The sequence below is a fragment of the Pristiophorus japonicus genome, chromosome 8 (assembly GCF_044704955.1).
Source record: "Pristiophorus japonicus isolate sPriJap1 chromosome 8, sPriJap1.hap1, whole genome shotgun sequence".
Taxonomy (NCBI): Eukaryota; Metazoa; Chordata; class Chondrichthyes; family Pristiophoridae; genus Pristiophorus; species Pristiophorus japonicus.
Window position 1 is genome coordinate 190,790,577 of NC_091984.1, and position 25,246 is coordinate 190,815,822.

The 25,246-nt window shown below is 45.2% G+C and overlaps 1 protein-coding gene across 5 annotated transcripts in view; it reads left to right on the plus strand.

Moving 5' to 3' along the window:
- Positions 1 to 8,279: 8,279 nt before the first annotated feature.
- The window catches only part of taok3a (TAO kinase 3a), a 207,590-nt gene continuing 190,623 nt past the window's right edge, over positions 8,280 to 25,246 (plus strand). For 4 of the 5 annotated variants that reach the window (XM_070887690.1, XM_070887689.1, XM_070887697.1 and 1 more), the window contains exon 1: positions 21,040 to 21,204. The gene's annotated coding sequence lies outside the window, so the exon portion shown is untranslated. Of the gene's footprint in view, positions 8,588 to 21,039; positions 21,205 to 25,246 lie in introns of those variants that run through there. The other variant, XM_070887693.1, reaches the window with a different exon arrangement.

Here is a 25,246-nt window from a genome sequence, read left to right on the forward strand (position 1 = left end):
CCCGACAACAGATCCCCATACTTAGACTTATAGCAGCACTAACTGAAGGAAATTCAGTTTGTTCTGACTTTTCATGGGCAAATCCACAGGTGATCCATTAGTTGTTATACAAAAAAAACACAGGCTGAGGTTACTCAGAGATTAATTAGTTGTTTGGTACTAGAACTTTACAGACTAAAATGTGCTTCTCAGTATCATATTGCAGCTCAGAACCACCAAGCATTTTGAGTTTTGTTTGCATCTGCAACAAAGCATGATATCTGGAGTGTTACGCCTGTGCATATGTGCCATTCTGGCTATATTGCTGTTTGTGGTAGGTTGATATGCTATTTTATAGAATAGGAGCATTTAGCCATGTAAAATATAATATATTTTTCTGCTGTAGTGTCTCTTTAAGAGCAGAAAATTTAATTACATTTAAGTAATCACTGAATGTCGAAAGTTGTATTACTGGTCAGTATGTGGGCAGAAGCCAAGCTTTTTCATTTTTTAAAGTCAATTAAGATGTTACGGACATTCATAGGCAGATTTTCCTGTTCAAAACCAAGACATAAACGCTTAGCAGGACAAAGCCGTGATCACAAAATCAAGTACAAGCTGCTCACAATTTGCTATCAGTTCATTTCAATGAATGGGAAAGCCTGAGCAGTTTTATCTGATTTTGCGACAAAGATTTCTGCCCCATCAAACTCTTACACCCTGGCATTAAAGCAGAAAATCTATCTCTCTGACTCCAATATTTTCTGTTCCTGGAGAGTTTTTCTCGACTTCTTAAAAGGGTACCTTTGTTTCTTCAGAATGTTTGTAATTGCAACACAGAAGTTTAAGTGTGATTAAGTATGACAGACAGGAAATGCATGATGTATCAATTTTAGTACATCACGAGTCAATGTGCACATAGGAATTAATAAAAATAAGAATACATGACTTTAAAATGTGAATTGAATTACAGTTGCACATCCTGGTCAAAATAACCTCCACCCTCCCATCCTGCTTCACCTGAAGATTACAGACTGAAATCTTGAGTTCCCATGTAACACCACAGTATAATGGAAACTGCTTCTGTAAACTTGTCACACTGTAATTACACCCTCCCACCAGTGGTGGCACTGAAGTACCTCCACTGGCAGGAATGTATGATTACATTGTGACTTGTTTATATAAGCAATTTACCTTATACATTATATACGGGACCAATTATTTGTACTGTACTATTTTTGACAGACAGGCAACTAGCCCGCACTCTGTCAAGATCCGCCCCCCCTCCCAGCCCGAATTATTCCATATGCGTAATGCGAGCAGCAGGACCTGAGGTCCTGATTCTCTCCCCCCGTCTGGCTTGGGCCCGATGGCGGTGCAGGGGGAGGGTGGTGGGCCCGATGGCGAAAGGCTGGGGGGAGAGAGATGGTGGTGGGCCTGGGCCCGATGGCGAGAGAGGCGTTGGGGGAAGAGAGAGAAGTGGGACCCCGAACCATAAGTGGGACCCTACAACCGACTGCGCCTCCCGCTGTGCTGCGAACGCTGAGCCTCTGATCGGGCCCCGAGCCGTGAGCCTCCCGCTGAGCCCCGAGCCTCCCGTGAGCCATGAGTGGGAAGAGACCCTGGTGGAGGAAGAGAGAGCTTGGGGGGGAAGAGAGAGATAGAACTTGGTGGGGGGGGGAGAGCGAGAGGCTAGGGTGGGGGGGAGGGGGGAGAGTGAGAGGCTGGGGGGGGGGAGGGGGGAAAGAGTGAGAGGCTGGGGGGGGGGTGGGAGAGAAAGAGAGGCTGGCGGGGAGAGAGAGGCTGTGCTGGGGGGGGGTGAAGAGAGGCTATGGGGAGAGAGAGAGGCTGGGAGGGAAGAGAGAGCTTTGTGGGGGGGAAGGGGGTGAGAGAGACACGGGTCGCGGTGGGGAGGTCGGAAGGGAGAGAGGGAACTCAAGGAAGACGGATCACGTTCTTCCAACCCCCTACAAGGAACATTGTTGGAATGCAGGATATCCAGAAGTCACAACACTGTCACTATTCACTTCATACCCAATAAACCTAGTAACAATCCATACACAATGCCCCATCGATGGTCGGGGGGGGGGGGGGGGGAGAGGGAAAGGATGCACTTGGACTGGGGTAATGCACTTTGGCTGAGGAAGGCATGCACTTGAACTGTGATAAGGCACTTCGGCTGGGGGAGGCATGCACTTGGACTGGAGTAAGGCACTTTGGCTGGGGGAAGGATGTGCTTGGACTGGAGTAAGGCACTTTGGCTGGGCCTTGCTGTCTTCTGGGGAGCTCTGTCCTCTGTCGCTTCAGGAAGTCAAAGTGGATCGAGTTACAATTTGCAAAGGCAGTGAGACTTTGAGATAGGTGGTTCCAGCGACACGTTCCTATGCAACTTCTGGATGTGGCTTATCCTCCAAGGGGACCAATCATAGACAAAGGGTGGAGCATGTTGGCCATTTTGACAGTACAAATAAACGCGTCCATTATATACATAAGAGTTTACAATGGGTAAAGTCCTCCAAATTACAACAGGAATTAAGAATTTTCAGACAGAAAGTGTATGCAGACACACACGCACATGCACATATTCTGCCCTTCTTTTGTTGTAGCATATGTAAGCACCTTTAGTAATGACTCCATGAGGCAGAGTATGATTCTTAAACTGCGGACCTGTAGTCCTTTATTTGCAGTTCCTGAGTGCCGACAACAAGCTGTGTGTTCCTTTTTATACTGGGTTACCTGCAGTGTGCAGGTAACCCTTAGGTCTCCAGCAGCAGCACCCTCTGATGGACAGGCAAGGTGTGTACAGTGTAAGGGTACATTCAGTGTTGCATAATAGTGTTACAGACATCACACAGTAAACAGGCATACATACACAACAACACTTCCCCCCGCTAAACATTTTTCATATCCTTATTGTCATGCCCAGGGGAGGTGATCAGTGGTGGGCTGTGGGAGGTTGTGGTGAGGGTTGTGTGGTTGCCAGGTGTGACCCCTGTGTTTGAGGCTGGCCTTGTACGTTTCCCCTCCCTCACACACAGACCATGTGGGTGTTACTGTTGTGGGATCCCTCAGGGGTGAGGGGCAGCAGTGGGTGGTGTGTATATACTGTGATGTGGATAGTTGTAGGCAGGGCCACAAGACTGGGTGGGCTCCTTGTCCACTGTTGTTGTGGGATGGTGGACAGGGCCACAAGACTGGGTGGGCTCTTTGTCCACCAATTGGGAAGAGGGTCAGGTCATCCCAGGGATGGCCAGGGAAGCTGGAGGGTATTGGCCTCATGCTCCTGGTGTTGGCCCTGATGGCCATGGGTTGTAGGGCTGATCTGGTGCAGGTTGCCATTGGTGGTGGCTGGGATGCCCATTGACCACTGTCCCTGTAGTGGGTCTGCTCCCAATGCCTGTGTGTGTGTCCTGCAAGGGGCATCACATTCATTCCAAAGGTCCAGGCTACAGGGTCAGGTAGCCTGCTGGACCTGGGGTTCTCCCACAGGGGGATTCCATTGGCGTCAGCGTGGTCCCTGTAGGACCTAATGTCCTTTGGCAGTGTCCTACTGGTATACATGACACCTTGGCTCTGATCACACATAGTCGAGCCTGCATTATACATTCTAGCATTTGCATCATTTTTGGGTGTCCTGGTTTCAACAGACATGGTTACATTAGGCATTTCACAATCTCTATCATTACTGTTAAGCATAATAAACATGTTCTTAACCTTACTGACATCTGCATTCATCTCATTAGTCACATTAATTAAACCAGCATCACAATTCATTGTTACATTGCATACATTTTCATACTTGCACCCTTTAATTGCATCTTTAGCTTTAAAGTCCGTGTACTCAATTAGTTGAAACTTCCCCATTAAATTTCTTTGGTTACCGGTCTCCTTTAAGAGAGCCTTCAAATCCGATTGGCCGCTCAGTGTCACATGATGCTCCTCCATGCTTACTTGAGGTATGGCCGCGGCCATTTTGATTACAAGTTTTTCTCCTTGTGCTGCGGCAGCCATTTTCTGGTCTTGCTGCAGGTAGGCTGTGGTGCTCTTTCCTTCTACAGGTTCGACCCTGAACATCGGGAATCCATTTCTTTCGATGTCATTCACCTCTTGGAGTTTAAGGGGAATAGATAGGCGTTCTGCAGCCGCAACCGAGACTCCAGGATAGTATGTTGCCTCCCTGGTGCAAGGGTCAAGGATGTCTTGGAGCGGGTGCAGGACATTCTGAAAAGGGAGGGTGAACAGCCAGTTGTCGTGGTGCACATTGGTACCAACGATATAGGTTTAAAAAAAGGGGTGAGGCCCTACGAGAATTTAAGGAGCTAAGAGCTAAATTAAAACATAGGACCTCAAAAGTAGTAATCTCAGGATTGCTACCAGTGCCACGAGCTAGTCAGAGTAGGAATCGCAGGATAGCGCAGATGAATACGTGGCTTCAGCAGTGGTGCAGCAGGGAGGGATTCAAATTCCTGGGGCATTGGAACTGGTTCTGGGGGAGGTGGGACCAATGCAAACCAGATGGTCTGCACTTGGGCAGGACCGGAACCAATGTCCTTGGGGGAGTGTTTGCTAGTGCTGTTGGGGATGAGTTAAACTAATTTGGCAGGGGGATGGGAACCAATGCAGGGAGACAGAGGGAAACAAAATGGAGACAAAAGCGAAAGACAGAAAGGAGATGAGTAAAAGTGGAGGGCAGAGAAACCCAAGGCAAAAAACAAAAAGGGCCACTGTACAGCAAAATTCTAAAGGGTCAAAGTGTAATAAAAAGGCATGCATGAAAGCTCGGTGCCTCAATGCAAGGAGTATTCGGAACCCAGGAGAGGGCTCTGAGCTAGTTAGAGTGGGGTGAGAACTCAGATGAACAGGACCCCAAGAAAGAATGCAAAAGGCAGGAGGCAACAGAGCAGAGTAGCACTGGGGAAAGTGTAAACCACAAGGTGACAGGAAGGGACAATATGTATGAATATAAACGGGCTGCAGGAGGGGTCAAAACTAAAAATCATAGTTTAAAAACTAGTATTAAAACACTCCACCTAAACGCACGTAGCATTCGAAATAAAGTAAATGAGTTGACGGCACAAATCATTACAAATGGGTATGATTTGGTGGCCATTACAGAAACGTGGTTGCAGGGTGGCCAAGACTGGGAATTAAACATACAGGAGTATCTGACAATTCGGAAAGATAGACAAGAAGGGAAAGGAGGTGGAGTAGCTCTGTTAATAAAGGATGATATCAGGGCAGTTGTGAGAGACGATATTGGCTCGAATGAACAAAATGTTGAATCATTGTGGGTGGAGATTAGAGATAGTAAGGGGAAAAAGTCACTGGTGGGCATAGTTTATAGATCCCCAAATAATAACTTCATGGTGGGGCGGGCAATAATCAAGGGAATAATGGAGGCATGTGAAAAAGGAACGGCAGTAGTCATGGGGGATTTTAACCTACATATCGATTGGTCAAATAAAATTGCACGCGGGGTAGCCTTGAGGAGGAATTCATAGAATGCATACGGGATTGTTTCTTAGAACAGTATGTTACAGAACCTACAAGGGAGAAAGCTATCTCAGATCTGGTCCTGTGTAATGAGACAGGAATAATAAACGATCTCCTCGTAAAAGATCTTCCCGGAATGAGTGATCACAGTATGGTTGAATTTGTAATACAGATTGAGGGTGAGGAAGTAGTATCTCAAACGAACGTATTATGCTTAAACAAAGGGGACTACAGTGGGATGAGGGCAGAGTTGGCTAAAGTAGATTGGAAACACAGACTAAACGGTGGCACAATTGAGGAACAGTGGAGGACTTTTAAGGAGCTCTTTCATAGTGCTCAACAAACATATATTCCAGTGAAAAAGAAGGGCGGTAAGAGAAGGGATAACCAGCCGTGGATAACCAAGGAAATAAAGGAGAGTATCAAATTAAAGACCAATGCGTATAAGGTGGCCAAGGTTAGTGGGAAACTAGAAGATTGGGAAAATTTTAAACAACAGCAAAGAATGACTAAGAAAGCAATAAAGAAAGGAAAGATAGATTACGAAGGTAAACTTGCGCAAAACATAAAAACAGATAGTAAAAGCTTTTACAGATATATAAAACGGAAAAGAGTGACTAAAGTAAATGTTGGTCACTTAGAAGATGAGAAGGGGGATTTAATAATGGGAACTGTGGAAATAGCTGAGACCTTAAACAATTATTTTGCTTCGGTCTTCACAGTGGAAGACACAAAAACCATGCCAAAAATTGCTGGTCACAGGAATGTGGGAAGGGAGGACCTTGAGACAATCACTATCACTAGGGGGGTACTGCTGGACAGGCTAATGGGACTCAAGGTAGACAAGTCCCCTGGTCCTGATGAAATGCATCCCAGAGTAGTAAAAGAGATGGCGGAAGTTATAGCAGATGCATTCGTTATAATCTACCAAAATTCTCTGGACTTTGGGGAGGTACCAGCGGATTGGAAAGCTGCTAATGTAACGCCTCTGTTTAAAAAGGGGGGCAGACAAAAGGCAGGTAACTGTAGGCCGGTTAGTTTAACATCTGTAGTGGGGAAAATGCTTGAAACTATCATTAAGGAAGAAATAGCGGGACATCTAGATAGGAATAGTGCAATCAAGCAGACGCAATATGGATTCATGAAGGGGAAATCATGTTTAACTAATTTACTGGAATTCTTTGAGGATATAACGTGCATGGTGGATAGAGGTGTACCGATGGATGTGGTGTATTTAGATTTCCAAAAGGCATTCGATAAGGTGCCACACAAAAGGTTACTGCAGAAGATAAAGGTACGCGGAGTCAGAGGAAATGTATTAGCATGGATACAGAATTGGCTGGCGAACAGAAAGCAGAGAGTCGGGATAAATGGGTCCTTTTCGGGTTGGAAATCGGTGGTTAGTGTTGTGCCACAGGGATCGGTGCTGGGACCACAACTGTTTACAATATACATAGATGACCTGGAAGAGGGGACAGAGTGTAACAAAATTTGCAGATGACACAAAGATTAGTGGGAAAGCGGGGTTGTGCAGAGGGCACAGAGAGGCTGCAAAGAGATTTAGATAGGTTAAGCGAATGGGCTAAGGTTTGGCAGATGGAATACAATGTCGGAAAGTGTGAGGTCATCCACCTTGGGGAAAAAAAACAGTAAAAGGGAATATTATTTGAATGGGGAGAAATTACAATATGCTGTGGTGCAGAGGGACCTGGGGGTCCTTGTGCATGAAACTCTTTTTGGCGTTTATCTGCAAAAACAAAAGACATTAAACTGTGCCACCCTACCTGGGTGACACACCAGACATTTACAAGGCCCTTTTTTTTTCTTTTTTTTGTTTTTTTTGTGTTTTTCTTTTCTTTTTTTTTGGGGCACTAAAATCACAATTTTTCCCCAGTGCCCCCTATAAAAGGGAAGGGGGACACTAAAAGCACCGGCAATTAAAACAAATTAAACTTTAAAACGTAAAATCAAATTAAAATTTGGTTGCCGGGCGTGATGATGCACTCCAGTCCCAAGAAGTTAGTTTGCAGGTGCAGCAGGTAATCAGGAAGGCGAATGGAATGTTGGCCTTCATTGCGAGAGGGATGGAGTACAAAAGCAGAAAGGTCCTGCTGCAACTGTACAGGGTATTGGTGAGGCCGCACCTGGAGTACTGCGTGCAGTTTTGGTCACCTTACTTAAGGAAGGATATACTAGCTTTGGAGGGGGTACAGAGATGATTCACTCGGCTGATTCCAGAGATGAGGGGGTTACCTTATGATGATAGATTGAGTAAACTGGGTCTTTACTCGTTGGAGTTCAGAAGGATGAGAGGTGATCTTATAGAAACATTTAAAATAATGAAAGGGATAGACAAGATAGAGGCAGAGAGGTTGTTTCCACTGATCGGGGAGACTAGAACTAGGGGGCGCAGCCTCAAAATATGGGGGAGCCAATTTAAAACTGAGTTGAGAAGGAATTTCTCCCAGAGGGTTGTGAATCTGTGGAATTCTCTGCCCAAGGAAGCAGTAGAGGCTAGCTCATTGAATGTATTCAAGTCACAGATAGATAGATTTTTAACCAATAAGGGAATTAAGGGTTACGGGGAGCGGGCGGGTAAGTGGAGCTGAGTCCACGGCCAGATCAGCCATGATCTTGTTGAATGGCAGAGCAGGCTCGAGGGGCTAGATGGCCTACTCCTGTTCCTAATTCTTATGTTCTTATGTACCCCAGCTCGGAAAATGAAGTTTGAATCCTCGGTCTCAGAGATTTCGCCGGGATGCTGTGGGCAGTCTAGCTGGACAGTGGAACCTCCAGATGCTGCGATGGATCCATGTTCGAGGTCGATTGCCGGAGCCCGGAGGCCTGGGAGCAGCTTCGCTTGGACAGGCTGCCGTTGTGGTCGATTGGCGGGATTCATCCAAAGTTCTTCAAAGGTCGCTTGGCTCATCACAGACTGGCTCGCCCCTGTATCGCTCTCCATAGAAACTGGGACCCCGTCGACATCTACTTTCATTATCTACGGAGAACTTTCGGTGGAGCAGGTATGAGTTCCATACTCTTCTTCCAGGGGTTGAGCAACTTCACCTTCCTCTGTGGCGGAGCCCCGGTGATCAGCCAACTCATCAGAGACGTGGTGAGTAAAGCGTTTTCTGCACATTCTCTGAAGGTGCCCTTTCTCTTTGCAGCATTTACATGCATAGTCTTTGTAGCGGCACTGGTGGATCCTGTGGTTTCCTCCACAGCGACAGCACGGGACTAGCCGGTTTGCCCCATGTGGCGGACTCAGGGTTGCGGGACTCGGGACAGCATTTATGCCTTTAGAAGTATCCATGCGGTACACTGCGCTCGCCAGTTTAGGGTCCTGGGTCAGTATTCGCCCGGAGTCGCTGGCTGAAACCATGTAGGCCTGGCTCACTTGAATTGCTTTCTGCAGGGTGACCGTGATGTCAGCCGAGAGCAATTTGTGTAGGAGGCCTTCATGGCTGATTCCGATGAAAAATATGTCCCTTAGTGCTTCATTAAGGTGGTCGCCAAAATCACACGGTGCAGCTAGTCTTCTTAAGTGTGCAGCATACTTGGCAATTTCTTGGCCCTCAGGTCGCCGGTAAGTGTAGAACGGTGCCTGGCTGTGAGGATGCTTTCTTTTGGTTTTAGTTGTTCCTGTATGATTGTTACAAGTTGCTCATAGCTCTTGGTGGTTGTCTTCTCCAGGGCTAGTAAGAGACCGTAGATGGTGGGCCCACAACTGCTAAGCAGGATGGCCCTGCGTTTGTTCGGTAGTGTGGCCGGTGTGTCCCCATCCAGGTCGTTGGCTATAAAGAAGTGTTCCAATCTTTCGATAAAAGCATCCCAATCTTCCCCCTCTGTAAATTGTTGAAAGTTGCTGAGGTTAGACATGTTGAACGTGTAGTTCGTGACCTCGTATTCCCGTCGGCAGTTGTAGTGTATGCAGGCACGGTTAGTAATGACTCCACGAGGCAGGGTATGATACTTAAACTGTGCAGACCTGTAGTCCTTTATTTGCAGCTCCTGAATGCTGACAACAAGCTGTGAGTTCCCTTTTATACTGGGTTACCTGCAGTGTGCAGGTAACCCTTAGGTCTCCAGCAGCAGCACCCTCTGGTGTACAGGCAAGGTGTGTACACTGTAAGGGTACATTCAGTGTTGCATAACAGTGTTACAGACATCACACAGTAAACAGGCATGCATACACAACACTTGTCATTTTATCTCTATTTTTTCTTTCCTTTCTGGTGGGAGTTGGTAGATGGTATGGCATGGTGTAGTGGAGAAAGGAGCCACCAATGGCTGCAGTTTATATTTAGGGCGGGGGTTGTAGGGAATATTGTTTTGCTGTGACTCACCTCACTCTTAATCCTTCATCCACTTCCCCACACCCCCCCCCACCCCGCCCACCATTCCCACTCATTCCCCCAAGAGCATGGGATGAGAGGCGACAGCCTACATTACAGTCAACCAGCTTCCTTCCTCTCTTTCCCTACTCTTTGTTCCTATCTATTTCCACTGAAGGGGCTTTGTTTACCATCAACAACTTTTAGTCACCCTTCCTAATACTTCAATTATTATATGATTATGCGTTTGTGAAGTGCCTTATGACATTTTCCATGTTAAAGGCGCTTCATAAATGCAAATTGTTGTTGTTGTTGCTCTTTGCATCAATGAGTTTCCCTGACACCAAATGCACAGACAGTAAGCGTACAATAGGTAAGGAGGATCTGTGGTAGATGTATATTGGTACCAGTGCCTATACTTACCTGAGCTACTCTTGTGACATCATTAAACCTCTGTGTGGTAGTTCTTGGAGTGTCAAAGGGTAGTGGAACGCAGGAACTCTCTCCCCAGAAAGTTGTTGAGGCTCAATCAGTTGAAGATTTCAAAACTGAGATTGATAGATTTTTGTTAGGCAAGAGTATTGGGAATTATGGAACCAGGTCAGGTGGATGGAGTTAACATACTGATCAGCCATGATCTGGTTGAATGGCGAAACGGGCTCGAGAGCCTTAATGGCCTATTCCACTTCCTATATTCCTATCAGTACTGAATTTGCTTTTCCCACATTGGCAGGAACCCTATCAGTAACAGGATCACCACTTCAGATCTACCGTGCATGCTTAATTAAAACATCAGCAAGAAATTGCAATGGGTTAGCAGTGGATTCATGTGGGTGGTTATTCCTGCTCTGCCACGAACCCATTACTTTAACAAGAGGAGGGGAATTCAGGTTATTATCTCGATGAAAAATAAATATTCGATGGAGATAATCTCACATGAGGCATAAGTTTATATGAAAATAATGTCGTTCTCTCTCACTTTTGTGAATGTAGTTTAATTTAGTTCTAATGCCTCTTCTCATCATATAAATAACAGAATTGGCAGACATTGGCATTCAAACTATGTGTTCCTTGCATTGGGTGTGTTACTTTAATATAGATTTCAATGATTTCTGACCCATGTCTGATTCCAGAAAACTCCACTGTGATTGCTCAGTAGCACAGTAATGATTTATGGTTTATGTGAAAGATTAAATTATGTTTTTTTTAATTTTTTACAGATGTTTTGAGGATGTAACTTTCCCTCATTTGTACTAAGTTCAAAACGTGTAACCAAATTTTAAACTCCACCAGAGAAGCAACATCTGTTTTACATTATGCTCTTTTTTCTCTCTAATTTTTATACTAATTTTCTCCCAAGCCTAATCCTCTGCTGAGCCAATCGTGTGACTCCTTGCTAAGATCTGATTTAATAGGTGCTCGTCACCCTCACGTACCTCACCCAAATGGCCATTCTTTATGAGTGAACCGTGATACTTGACATTGGCAGGCTATTTGTTCAGGGGGGCTATCACAGTCGAGCCCGATCCTTTCCTCATCAGAAGTCCATATACTGTACGTGCATTACTGGCAGAGGTTATTGGATGGCAATTAGTGGGAGAATGCCAGCCAATATTCTTTGCCCTAACTAAAGAGTACGGAGGTCAATTATAGCACTGTTTCCTTTACCTTGATTGGAATCAGTTAACTTAGCACGTACTGGGGCAAAAAACTGGGACTTCCCTGGTTGTTTGTTTTACCCAACGAATCCTCTTTGGCTCCTGTTAGCACCTCTGTGCCTTTGTTCTTGATCCCATCCACTTCCCTGGCTACCATAGCAAGCTGAATCAGAAGCAGAAACTTGGTGCCCTGATAGTCCCTATGCTCTGCTTCTTCCCTCACATCCACTTCTTTCACCTCCATAACAGTATCCATTACTCCTCTTTTGTTTTTGCTGGTTAGCAGGTTTACGTTCTCGCATCAAAGTCTTAAGAAATGGAGAGAAACTTTTACCAAAGCTTTACTAAGTTTTCACATTCTATTGAAATGTAGTTTTGCATTGTGGTCTTGTCAGACATTCCTTGATTGATTTGACCCTAGTTGACACCAGCTTTGTAGCCATTGGTCAATGCCCGCACCTGGTGTCACAATTTTCAAGGTGTGTCAGTTCTCAGCAACAGAGACCATGACATTTGCTTTAATTGCCTTCCAGCAGAGTATGATTTACTCCTTTGTGAAACCAATTCCATACTCGGCTCACAACCTTGACATGATTATTTCAATTTTTCGAAGGAAATTCTGGCCTACAGAATGTCAAATTTCAAGTTATTCTAATGCAAGGAGACCTCAGGATTGGAGCAGTGAAGCACCTGTTCGGTTACAGGTTGGACAATTAGGTGAGCATGAATAGGGAGCCTGTGCAAGATTTTCCCTTAAACATACACTGCTTGAGGAATGCTCTGCATTGGCATCACCTTAAGTAGCTCTAATGCCAAGCTAAAGCCAGAAATGGTCCAATCACTTCACCCTGACAGCAATACCCATCTAACTTGCATAGCATCAAGGTATTGGTTGAGGAACTGCCTGTAGGGAGTTTATCAATTTATTTAGTCTGTTGACATCATCCGACAAGCCTTTATGTCAGCTTGTGGCAATCTTTATGCAAATACCAATAGCCATAATGTCAGACAAGCCAATTCTGTTCAGATGGCATTAACTCTGGTACTGGCCAGGTTAACTACGACATCTCCAAATGCCAGGGGTTGTGGTGTTGGTCTAACTAAGCTGCCTCAAGTGAATTTTTGTTGTTGTTGAAGAACAAGCTGGTTTGGTCCTGTTATCTGACACGGGAGAAGAGGCAGAGAGAAAGGATAAGAAAATGGCTGGTTGTAATGCAAAAGAAAAGTCAAGAACCAAGGGACAACAGCTTTATAAAAAGGAAAGGGTTATTACTGGATCCTTACAATCAGGAAGGCAATGAAACAAACTGCAGAGGTGTACAAAATATCTCACTGATTCTGGCATGTATATTGATTCATGGCTGCAGCTCTTGTGCATATAATCACCAGATGCTAACTCAGGATAATGTTTATATATCATAAATTTACTATTGATTATTAATCTAGCTATGCAATCGCTGTTCAAAATTAAATAAACAATATTTGTAGATTCAAAGTCTGCATGGACGGACGGTGGGGGAGGGGGAAATCACTGGATATGGGGAAGAGGACAACTAGATAAAGCACACACCAAAGCACAATCACAGGTCATAATCCACCTACACATTTTCCAAAGCTAGTTTCCTGATCGCTTAGTGAGTCATACAGTTCTGCAGACAAGCAGTGTCACTGAGCTGTGAATCACTTCATGTTGCAGTGAAAAATAATTGACTCAGTGCGATAAAGTATGTTCCAGAGTGGGTGGGGAAACAGCTCTTATGGAGGAACTGGTTCTCCGGCAAAAGTCTGCAAACGCTGGACGTGAGGAAAATTGCAAGTGATGTTTAACTATCTTTGAAGATACTCTTCTTTTTAAAAAAAAACATTTTTAGTGCAAATCCAATTATATTAGCATAAAAAGTAAATCTAGAATTCAGGACAAGAGGTTAAAACAGATTATCCTGAACAAAGGTCTGTAATAGTTGTCAAGTACAATGCAATGCAAAAATATCTCACCTCTAATATGCAATCATTGGCAAATCACAAGTCTCCCAGTTTTCAATTGCATTTAATTCTTCTGGTTCTATCTTTCAATTTTCTCCCCCTCCCCTGAAAGTATTGATTCCTTGCTGGGGTGCTCTTTGACAGATACTAGTGCCCTCCAAGTACACCATCCAAGTAGCTATTCTCCATGTGTGAATGTTGGCAGGCTATTTAATTGTGAGGGTGGAGGGTATAAAAAATCACATCAGAGGTTGTGCAAGGGTGATCAGGAGCAGAAATCCTGAACCATTTTCAGCCATTCTGTAAGCAACATTTAGGAGACGTGCATATGAGTCAGTTGTGAATGATGTCTAGATCATTTTTATTTGTTCCTTGTGAGGAGGTGCTTATCCTCTGGTTTAACCTCCTCAAACATATATCCATATTAGGAACATAAGACTCGAGAAATCACAAGTCCAACCTTGGATCCTCCCACTGCTATTCAGTGCACTAGTGCAACAGCACAATGTTCCACAGTCCACTCATGTACTATCATCATTTGTTATGGAGATATTCACACTTTAAGGCAGAAGTCAATTAATGCCTGTGGCCTATACACTTTAAACTCTATGATAAGCAGCAAAACCTAGAACTAAAATTGACATTTATTGTGAAAACTTGAATATTTGTGATCAGGGAGAGTAAAAGGCTACTTTTTTTGTCTTTGCTGGTCGTAGCCCTTCCCCTTCCCTCCTGCAGGCATAGTTAGAATAAAATTGCCCTTTAGTACCTTGTCCAAATAGCCATTATTCACATATGATCTTTGACATTGCGTGCCAGAATCTGTTTCACAGCAGGGTGGGCCTATCTGTTGTCACCTGACACCTCTGCACAAGCATCATCATCATCATAGGCAGTCCCTCGGAATTGAGGAAGACTTGCTTCCACTCCTGAAGTGAGTTCTTTGGTGGCTGAGCAGTCCAATACGAGAGCCACAGACTCTGTCACAGGTGGGGCAGACAGTCATTGAGGGAAGAGGTGGGTGGGACTGGTTTGCTGCATGCTCCTTCCGCTGCCTGCGCTTGACCTCTGCATGCTCTCGCCGTTGAGACTCGAGGTGCTCAACGCCCTCCCGGATGCACCTTCTCCACTTAGAGCGGTCTTTGGCCAGGGACTCCCAGGTGTCATGGTGATGTCGCACTTTATCAGGGAGGCTTTGAAGGTGTCCTTGTAATGTTTCCGCTGCTCACCTTTGGCTTGTTTGCCGTGAAGGAGCTTCACATAGAGCACTTGCTTTGGGAGTCTCGTGTCTGGCATACGAACTATGTGGCCTGCCCAGTGAAGCTGATCGAGTGTGGTCAGCTTTTCAATGCTTGGCATGTTAGTCTGGACGAGGACACTGATGTTGGTGCGTCTGTCCTCCCAGGGGATTTGCAGGATCTTGCAGAGACATCGTTGGTGATATATCTCCAGCGACTTGAGGTGTCTTCTGTACATCGTCCATGCCTCTGAGCCATACAGTGGGGTGGGTATTAATGGTAAATTTGAGGGCCTGGTCTTCGAACACTCTTTTCCTCAGGCGACCGAAGGCTGCACTGGCGCACTGGAGGCAGTGTTGAATCTCTGCATCAATGTGTGCTTTTGTTGACAAGAGGCTCCCAAGGTATGGGAAATGGTCCATGTTATCCAGGGCCACGGATCTTGATGACTGGGGGGCAGTGCTGTGCGGCGAGGACAGGCTGGTGGAGGATCTTTGTCTTATAGATGTTTAGCGTAAGGCCCATGCTTTCATATGCCTCAGTAAATACACCGACAATATCCTGGAGTTCAGCCTCAGAATGTGCGCAAACGCAGGCATCGTCCGCTTCCTGTAGCTCAATAACAGAGGTTGGGGTGATCTTGGACCTGGCCTGGAGGCGGCGTAAGTTAAACAGCTTCCGACTGGTTCTGTAGTTTAGTTCCACTTCAGCAGGGAGCTTGTTGACTGTGAGGTGGAGCATGGCAGCGAGGAAGATTGAGAAGAAGGTTGGGGCGATGACGCAGCCCTGTTTGACCCCGGTCCGGACGTGGATTGAGTCTGTAATGGATCCATTGGTAAGGATCACGGCCTGCATATCGTCGTGGAGCAGGCGAAGGTTGTTGACAAACTTTTGGGGGCATCCGAAACGGAGGAGACGCTCCCTAGACTCTCCAGGTTGACAGTGTCAAAGGTCTTTGTAAGGTCGAAGAAGGCCATGTATAAGGGCTGGCTCTGCTCCCTGCATTTTTCCTGCAGCTGTCACGCTGCAAAGATCATGTCCATTGTGCCCCGTGGGGGATGAAATCCGCACTGTGACTCCGGGAGGAGCTCCTCGGCCACAGGGAGAAGACGGTTGAGGAGAACTCGAGCTACAGCTTTCCCAGTGGCTGATAGCAGGGAGATTCCCCTTTAGTTGCCGCAGTCAGACTTGTCCCCTTTTTTAAAGGTGGTCATGATTACTGCATCTCTGAGATCTCCAGGCATGCTCTCCTCCCTCCAGATAAGAAAGATGAGGTCATGTATCCGCGCCAACAGCGCCTCTCCGCCATACTTTAGCGTCTCAGCAGGGATTCCATCCGCTCCTGTAGCCGTGTTGATCGTGAGCTATTTATGGCTTTTCCTACCTCGTGCAACGTTGGGGTTTCACTGAGGTGGTGGCGGGTCGCATGCTGCGGGATGGAGTCGAGAACACTCGAGTCAAAGGCAGAGTCTCAATTGAGGAGATCTTCGAAGGGCCCGCTGGAAAGAGCACTGACAGCCTTGGTGTCCTTGATGAGTGTTTCCCTGTTCTTGGCCAGCAGTGGGGTGGGGTCTTGGGAGTTTGGACCATAGGTGACCTTGACTGCGATGAAGAATCCTCACATATCGTAGCTGTCGGCCAGTTGTTGTATCTCCTGTGCTTTCTCCATCCACCATCTGTTCTTTAGGTCCCGGATTTTTTGTTGGACCTCAGCCTTGAGCCGTGTGTAATGTTGCTTTGCTGCTCCCGAGTTAGGTTGTTGCTTGAGGCTCAGAAATGCTCTGTGCTTGCGATCTATTAATTCTTGAATCTCCTGATCATTTTCATCAAACCAGTCCTGGTGTTTTCTGGTTGAGTGACCAAGTGTCTCTTCACAGGCACTGGTTATGGAGACCTGGAGGGCAGATCAAGCGCTGTGGGCATTCAGCATCTCAGGGTTATCAAGGCATGCCAGGTTAGTTGTGAGGCGCTGGCTGTATAGGGCTCTCTTTGCAGGGTCTTTAAGTGCCCCGGCATTGACTTTTTTGCGGCACTGCTTCTGCTGTCCCCTCTGTTTTGGGGCTAGGTTAATGTCGATGATGGATTGGATTAGGCGGTGGTCCATCCAGCAGTCATCAGCTCCTGTCATTGCGTGGGTGATGCGCACATCCTTGTGATCTCTGGCTCGGACGATGACATAGTTTTAATCGAGGGTGTTGCCATGATGCCTTGTATTTGTCCCTCTGACGGAACAGGTTGTTGGTGATGAGGAGTTCATGTTCTAGACATTTTGTCAGGAGTAGTGTACCCCTGGAATTGGTTTTCCCTACCCCCTCTCTGCCAATCACGCTTCCCCAGAGGGCTGTGTCTTTGCTGACCCTGGCGTTGAACTCACCTAGGAGGATCAATTTGTCGCCCACGGGGACGCGGGACAGGGATGTTTCGAGGTTGGAGTAAAAACCTTCTTTGGTCTCATCCATTGCATCAAGTGTTGGGGTGTACGCACTGATGAATGTGGTGCATTGGTTCCGGGACAGGGCGAGTCGGAGAGTCATGAGGCATTCGTTAACCCCGCAGAGGGAGTCTTTGAGGCGGTCGACCAGCTCATTTTTGATGGTGAAGCCGACTCCGTGAAGGCGGCGTTCTTCCTCTGGTTTTCCTTTCCAGAAAAAGGGGTAACCTCCACCTTGTTCCTTGAGCTCGCCTTCCATTGCCCGCCGGGGCTCGCTTAGGGCAGCGATGTCGATGTCAAAGCGTCTAAGTTCCCGGGCAACTATGGCAGTGCAGCATTTCGGCCTATCGCTGTTGAAGTTGTCCATGAGGGTCCTGACATTCCAGGTCCCCAACTTCATGTTAATGAAGTGGAAGATGCCTGTGCGTGAGTTCTTTTAACATGGGGTGGCCGCTGCACACCGGCAACCACACGGGCTTAGCTGAGCAAGGTCTTGGTCCAGTGGCAAGGGGGCCCAAGACGACTGGAGACCAGGCACTGCTGTAAGAGCCTAATTGCCTACGGCGAGATGTTTGCTGCAAGCTCGGTGCCGAGTAGCGCCCTTGATGGTAGGTGGCCCGAGGCTTGGTTGGGGGCAAGCATTAGGAAGGTCAGCTGTCCATTGGAGTTCTGAGGGATGTTTCAAAAGTTTCTTCTAACGTTTTCGAGCAGGAGTCATAGGGTAATGACAAGGAGAGGGAAATCAGGCTGATTTGCCCCTTCCAATCTCCCAGACATGGAGTCTATTATGTCTGTAATGTACCTATGAATGACTCCACGAGGCAATGTGTTGTACTCACACTGTAGTGACCTTGGTCCTTTATTTGTAACTCCAGAGTGAGGCAGCCGCATGGTGGCTACCCTTTTATACAGCCCCCGCCACCAGGGCAGGAAACCCCGGTCTCCACCAGTTGCACCCTCTAGTGGTGCCAGCATGTATATACACAGTGTAAACCTTATTGATAGTACATCAGGTAAACAAATCTCCATCTTATGCAACTATACAGTGACTACACAGAGAGTATATCTATAGTCTGCATATCTAACAGAGTCCAGGTGTGGTGGTCCTATTGCTGTCCTGGCTGAGATCAGCTGACCTCAATAGTACTAGGTTGCTTAACTCCTACTTGCAATGGAAAACAGCAGCTCCCCAACCATGAGATAAAATGTAGCAGTTGGAGGATAGGAAACAGAGGTTTGGGTTTAATTGGGGATGCTTGGATTGATGAAAGGTTGGAAGTGGTGTACCCCATTGGATCAGTGCTTCTGTCCACTTCAGTTCTCTGTACATAGATGATTTGGAGTTGGGCATCGTGAGCACGGTATTGAAATTTGTTGATAGCTAGAACAGTCGTGTGTTTTGCAAACAACAAGGAGGATTGTAAAAGACATCAGTAGGATCCATTTTGCACTACTGTCAAAGACCAATTTCACCCCCATAATTCCCTGACCGTACAAGAGCAGGAGGATAAAGCCATTAAAAAGCCAATAGGATTTTAGAAATAGAGATATAGAATATGAGTTATTAATTATGAATTTGAAATGTTTTTACTTAGACTATTAATGGAGTATGGAATTAATACTTTGTCATAAGGAACAGGAGTAGGCCTTTCAGCCCAATGAACCTGTTCTGCCATTCGATTAGATAATGGCTGATCTGTATCTTTACTCCATTTACCCACCTTGGTTCCATATTTCTTAATACGTTTGCCTAACAAAATGTTATTAATATCAATTTTGAAATTTTCAATTGCCCTAGCATCAACAGCTTTTTGGGGCAGAGAGGTTGAGATTTCCATTACCCTTTGTATGAAGAAGTATTTCCTAGCATTACCCCTGAACAGCTTGGTCCAATTGTAAGGTTATGTCACCTTGTTCTGGACCCCCCCCCGCATCAGTGGAAATAATTTCTCTCAAATTGCCCTATCAAACCTTTAATCATCTTAAGCACCTTAATTAGATCACCCCTTAATCTTCTCTACTCAATAGAACACAAGCCTAGCCTAGACAACCTGTGGTTAAGGTGGAGAAGCGGCAGGTCGGGGCCATAAAAGGAGCGGCGAGCGACGGCCTGGGAGCAGCGAAGAGTGACATCAGCAAGGTCCAGGTCGGTGATTGGAGTGACGAGATCGGGGTAAAGGAGATGTGAGAGACTGTGGAGATATGTGATTGGAGCCCAGGGGAGCCGTGAGTTCGGGGCCAGGGGCCATCCCACACTGTGATATGTATGCACACTGGGTCGTGCAGCAGAGCAGGTCTCCAGCTGTCTTGGGTAATCCTTGCCACTGGATCAAGACCTAGCTCTGTCAAGCCCGTGTGGTGGCTGGTGTGCAACGGCCACCACACGTTAAAAAAATCCACGCACAGGCATCTTCCACCCTTGAGGATGTAGTTCGGGTTCTTCTTTCGAAACACCTGTGAACTCATCTTTTTTTTGGCATGGAAGCAAGTCATCCTTGATGATGAAGGCGGAGACCATTGTTCCTTTTAAGGAAATATTGGATAAATATTTGAAGCAAAGGCCTAAGGGGAGAGAGCCGGGTAGTGGGATTGGTTTTGGATTGCTTTAGTAACAAGCTGGCACAGACATTATGAGCTGAATGACCTCCTTGGGATGTGTAAACTTCTACGGTTATAATAGTAGGGAACTACAATGTTCCCTTCTGTATTGTTGCAATTGGAAGGATTATAAACCAAAGGCCAGAGTTGTCAAAAACCTTTTGAGAAACTTTTGATTTTTTTTTAATACATATTTGTTCTGTTTTTTTGATAGGTTGGTTTAATTATAATTTCCAACTATTGCTGCTGTAGTTTGCTTCTCCTGGTTGTGTCTTTGGGAAAATAAAGGAGTGCTTCAACTGTGAGCAATTTGTCCTGTTTACTTCTGCAGAATCTCTTGTTTAAAATGATTTAATCCTGGAAGAGGATATTGGTTTGGGGGCATTTTAGAACAACAATGAAGATGTCAGAAATGCAGAGTATCATTGTTAATAAACTTCAAAATAATTATTAATTAAATTACATAAATCAACAATTTTTATTTGCTAACTTAACAATTGGAAATAAAAACAAAAAATGTTGGAAATACATAAGTTAGCACCTGTAAAGAGAAAAGGGAAGTCGATGTTTCAGATAAAACCCGGGGTCAGAACTGCTTATTTTCTGTTAAACATACAATGCTTTGAAGTAATTCATATTGAAAATGTAATTATGTCAAAACACAATTTCATCACTTCTGTACCGCAGTTTATATTTGTCATTGCCTCCAAGTTCGGTTTACAAAATGACATACATCCCTTTAAACAAAATAAAATGAGGAAATGGGACTTAATGTTACCAACATTTCCTCTGGAATTTACCCAAGGTATTCTGATTTTTGAGTTGCTCTGACATTCTCTCTTTAAAATATATATCTTAAAATGTCACTGATTTTTAAACCCCTAACTTTAGGCACTACACTGTGGTTGAAATTGTGTATCCTTGTGTTTTGTAATTCTATTTTCTACATTACCTTTCTTTTTAAAGGCGCATATGGAATAAGGGAATGCCAGTGTTTGGTCCACGTTCATCTCCTGAATTATTGTTTATCTGGCAGAAATGTGTCAATAATTCTTATCACATTTGAGCTTACTCGAAAGTAGTGCTATAATCCATTGAAACAACACTAAAGGGATAACATCCCGAAAAATCGATGGACTTTTTTTTTTCTCGACCTGTGCTCTTTTCCTCCCTAAATCAGCAGCAACTCTTGTGAAACGATGACCATTGTAAATTGTACCCGACATTCAGATAGACAGTCGGTCATCCAGGCAGCGGCGGCGCGCTGCTGTCAGGGAATGAGTGCACTCTTGCCCCATGCACGACTCTCGTTGGCGGGAGGAGGCGCGGTTGCGCGGCCATATTGGTGGTGGCTGGAAGTGTCGGTTGGGCTCGCGCCGGAGCGGTTGGAGAGCGAGCGAGAGCGTGAGGCAACTGAATGCCAGGGCGGCTCGGCAGAGCGCGGCGCGGAGGGCGAGTGAGCGGGAGCTGCTCGCTCCCTGGACATTCCCGTAAGCACAGGCCGAGGCCGAGAGCTGCTGTCAGCGACCGTGTGTTTATGTAGAGGGAGGAGGAGGAGGGCTAGATGTGTTTCCGCCTGCGCTGTTTTGGCCTTCACCAGGAAGTCGAGCTTTGCGGGGGTCTGTCACCCCGCCACCCCGGGAGAGAAAGCGAGCGAGCGAGTGCGAGAGACTTGAGGCGGATCCGGTGGCTGTCAGCCCACGGGAGCGGGCGGGTTGAGTTCAAGCAGCGGCGCCGAGAGGGGTTTCTCTTTCCTCCTGCTCCTCACCCACCCGCGGCCCTTGATAATCGGAGGGTGACACCGCTCGGCAACTTGTCGGGTGTGGGATTTGTGCCTGAAGTCGAGAGCGGGTAGCTAGGTGTCGGTGAGTGAGTGGCTGCCACCACCTCACCCCTCCGAGCGCTTCTTGCTCCGGACACCTCGGCGGTGGAGCAAGTGTGAGCTGACCAGCCGGCCGGGGCTGTCGGTGTCCGGTAGCGGTGATTGAAGCACCAGGACCGGCCCGAGTTAGAAGTTGCACTTGGAAACTTCCCTCCCCCGGCCCGGTGTGTGTGTTTGGCTCACGTTACTGATTGCTGTTTTTCCCTTTCACTTTTACTGGCGGTTGACCCTATCCGCGAGTATTTCGGGTTGGGTTAGCCCGTGTCGGGCGGGGTCCGTGTACCATGCATGTCTATCGGAGGGCGAAAGCCCGCTCCATATGTTGTTCGATTGATTGAGTCGCTGGGTTGTTTTAACCGCTGCTTATAGTAGAATAATTGTGTGCACGTCTCCTCTGTTGCTGCGCGGAGATCGCAAGCGTGCTGTTTAAAGTGTCGGAATCCTTGGCTCCTCCTGCGTGTTGATCGTGTTTGCATCGCAGATGTTCAGTATTATTCTCGATCCACCACATATACATACACATACATATAGGGGAGCTTTTCCAGGTTCTGCTCCCAGGTACATCAGATGTTCCCAGGCGTAGGTAATATCATAAAATCGAAGGGAGAGGGCGGGCCCGCAACGCACACCTGTAAAGGAACCCGTTGGATTTTCCGATATTCGCTGCACCCAGTGCACCTGGGCAAGTCCCCGTAGTGTTTTTTGTGGCTTTATCATTGCACTGTTTTAGCGGACTGCATTGACTGAGGACTTTTCCAGCTTAGCTGCCTAGTATTTCTAATTGTTAATCCGTCTTGCTACAGGACGTTTGTGAATGGGCTACTTTTGTCGGGTGTAATGTGGCGTAGGAGCCAGACGTTAATTGATATGGCTTTTTAAATGACTTGTACAGCAGGAGGATTGTGTATACAATTGATGCATATTGAACTTTAACTAGATTATTTTTTCTCTTTGCAATAATTTACATACTGCAAAAGGTTTCTAATTTATGGAATGATTTGTGCCATTTGGGAGAGCAATTGTAACGATGCATTTAATAGTTATTCTTTGCAATCGATTCATGTCAAGTTGCTGTACATTGTCATGTGAGGGTACAGTACCTTCAGATGGAATGTCACGTTTGGCTTTATTGTACATTTTATCAGCATCATAACATTTGAAACTGCATTTGGCGCCCCCAAACTGGCACTAATATGATTTTTTTAAACTTAAATGTTTCCATGTAGAGAGATTTTGTATGCATAAGTATGGAATTACAAATGCCTTTAGAGGCATCAGCATCTCTGGGGAATAGAGTGGCATGGAGAGACTATAAGGGAATGGAAAGAAGAATATACTATAACATTACTTATTAGATATTCCAATATCATATAGGATTGTGCTTGTATTAACCGATAGTGAATTCCTGATCATGACTGCAATTATGAGAGGTACAGAGATGATATCCGATCTTTCGATGTGAAGGAGTTACTTCAGCTGCTATCGTTTTATGTTTTACCTGCTTCTTTTGCTTTTCTGTCTTTTCTTCCCTCCCTAAAAAAAAATATGAATACACAACACACAAACAGGCCATTTGATTCTGCATATCCCTTCCACCCCTTTTTCTTATCTAATCTAATCTTAAATGTTGATGTAGTTTTTACCTCAACCACTAATCCTGGAAATAAATTCCACAGCATCACAACTGTGCCCTCGGTTCTAAATCTTGCATTTGATCATGTATCTATGACCCCCTCAACTACTGGATACAGACCGCTTGAATGTACTCTGCCTCACCCTTCATAATTTTAAACACTTCAAATATGTCGCCCTATATTCTGCATTGTTCTAACAAAATAAATTCCCAATTTTAATTTTTTTCGATATTTTTATTTCTCATACCAGGCAGCATCCTATTTTTCTTATAGTACACAGCCCAATATTGCACTTAACTGAGTACTCTTAACTGAGGTTTGAGCGCTTTGCACCTGAAAGCACTTCAATGTGAGAAGTGAAGAGCCAATGTAACTGGTACCTGCATTGTTCAGATTTGGTCTGCTGTTTGCTGCTTTTGTTTACAGCACGTAAAAAAAAAAGTAGCAGCACTGCACATCCATTGAAGGGTTGCTCTATTCATGCTGGTCTACCAGAAAAACTTGTAGTTTATCGCCCTACTTCAACATTTTTTTGGAATTTTTTCCCCATCTTTATAGTACCACTTGTGAATTTGAAAATATATATATAAGCACACATATGCAGACACACAGGTCTTAAGATTTTTTTTTATAGACTAATCATTACCTCATGGCTGATATATATTCTACACTTATTGAGATAAAATTTAGAATTCCTCGAATTTCTTTTACAGCTTTATCAACTTGAGATGCTGCCTTGAATGTTCTGTGAACCTGTATCCTCAAACCTCACTGCTCCTTCACAACACTGAGCCCATTTCCATTCAGAGTATAGTTATTGCTGTTATTTCTTTTCCCAAAAAGCATTCATCTTACACTGGCATTAAACTCAATCTGCCACTATCTTCATTTGGTTGGTGGGATAGTCCTCGAAATAATGTTAGTTGATTAGCCTGCCAAATATAATGCAGTGAACACTGGTACTTGGCTTCTCATCCATTTGTGTCCAACAACTTAGTTTGACACACACATCAGATATTGAACTGGTTGCATCTATAATATCGTCAAAATTCGTTAAAATTGGTTTCAGCCAATTAAACAGTTTTGTTCACATGCGTTCTTGTCTCAAATGGCGAGAGTCAATTTAAAGAAAATACAAGAAAGTTTTTTGGGGGTAGAGTAAACTTAGGAAAGAAGAAACTTGCTTTATCTGATGCCTTCTATTACATCTAATGTTCCAAAGTGCTTCGCATATAATGAATTACTTTGAAGAGCAAACACTATTACATAGGTGAATATGACAGCCACAGCTCAAATGTAAGAGTAAAGTTTAAAACATATATAAGGATAAATATGACATAGCTATTCCTGATATTTTGAGAAGTTCCACTATATTAGTGTTCCCAGCACCAAACTTGCTGGCTCAGACAGAAATGTCTCCATCTAGGGGTAAATTTTTTTTTTTTAGAAATTTATTGTCAACCATGGCTCACTTGGCTGCACTCTCATCTGAGTCAGAGGTTGTGGGTTCAAGTCCCAATTCAGAGACTTGAGCACAACAATTCTAGGCTGACACTCTAGTGCAGTATTGAGGGAGCACTGCACTGTCTGAGGTGCTGGCTGTCGGATGAGACATTAAACCGAGGCCCCGTCTCCCCCCTCAGGTGGACTCTCATGGTACTATTTCGAAGAAGAGCAGGGGAGTTATTCCCGATGTCCTGTCCAATGTTTATCCCTTAATCAACATCACTAAACAGATTATCTGGTCATTATTACATTGTTGATTGTGGGAGTTTTCTGTGTGCAAATTGGTTGCCGAGTTTCCTATATTACAACAGTGATTACACTTCAAAAAGTACTTAATTGGCTGTAAAGTGCTTTGCAATCTCCTGAGGTTGTGAAAGGTGCTATATAAATGCAAGTCTTTTTTATTGATTAGGATGTGATCTGTTCTAGAGTTGATTGTAATAGTATTGCTCTTTTATATTTTTAAAAACCCTGTTTTTAAAATTCAAATTACCTTCACAACTCCTAAAT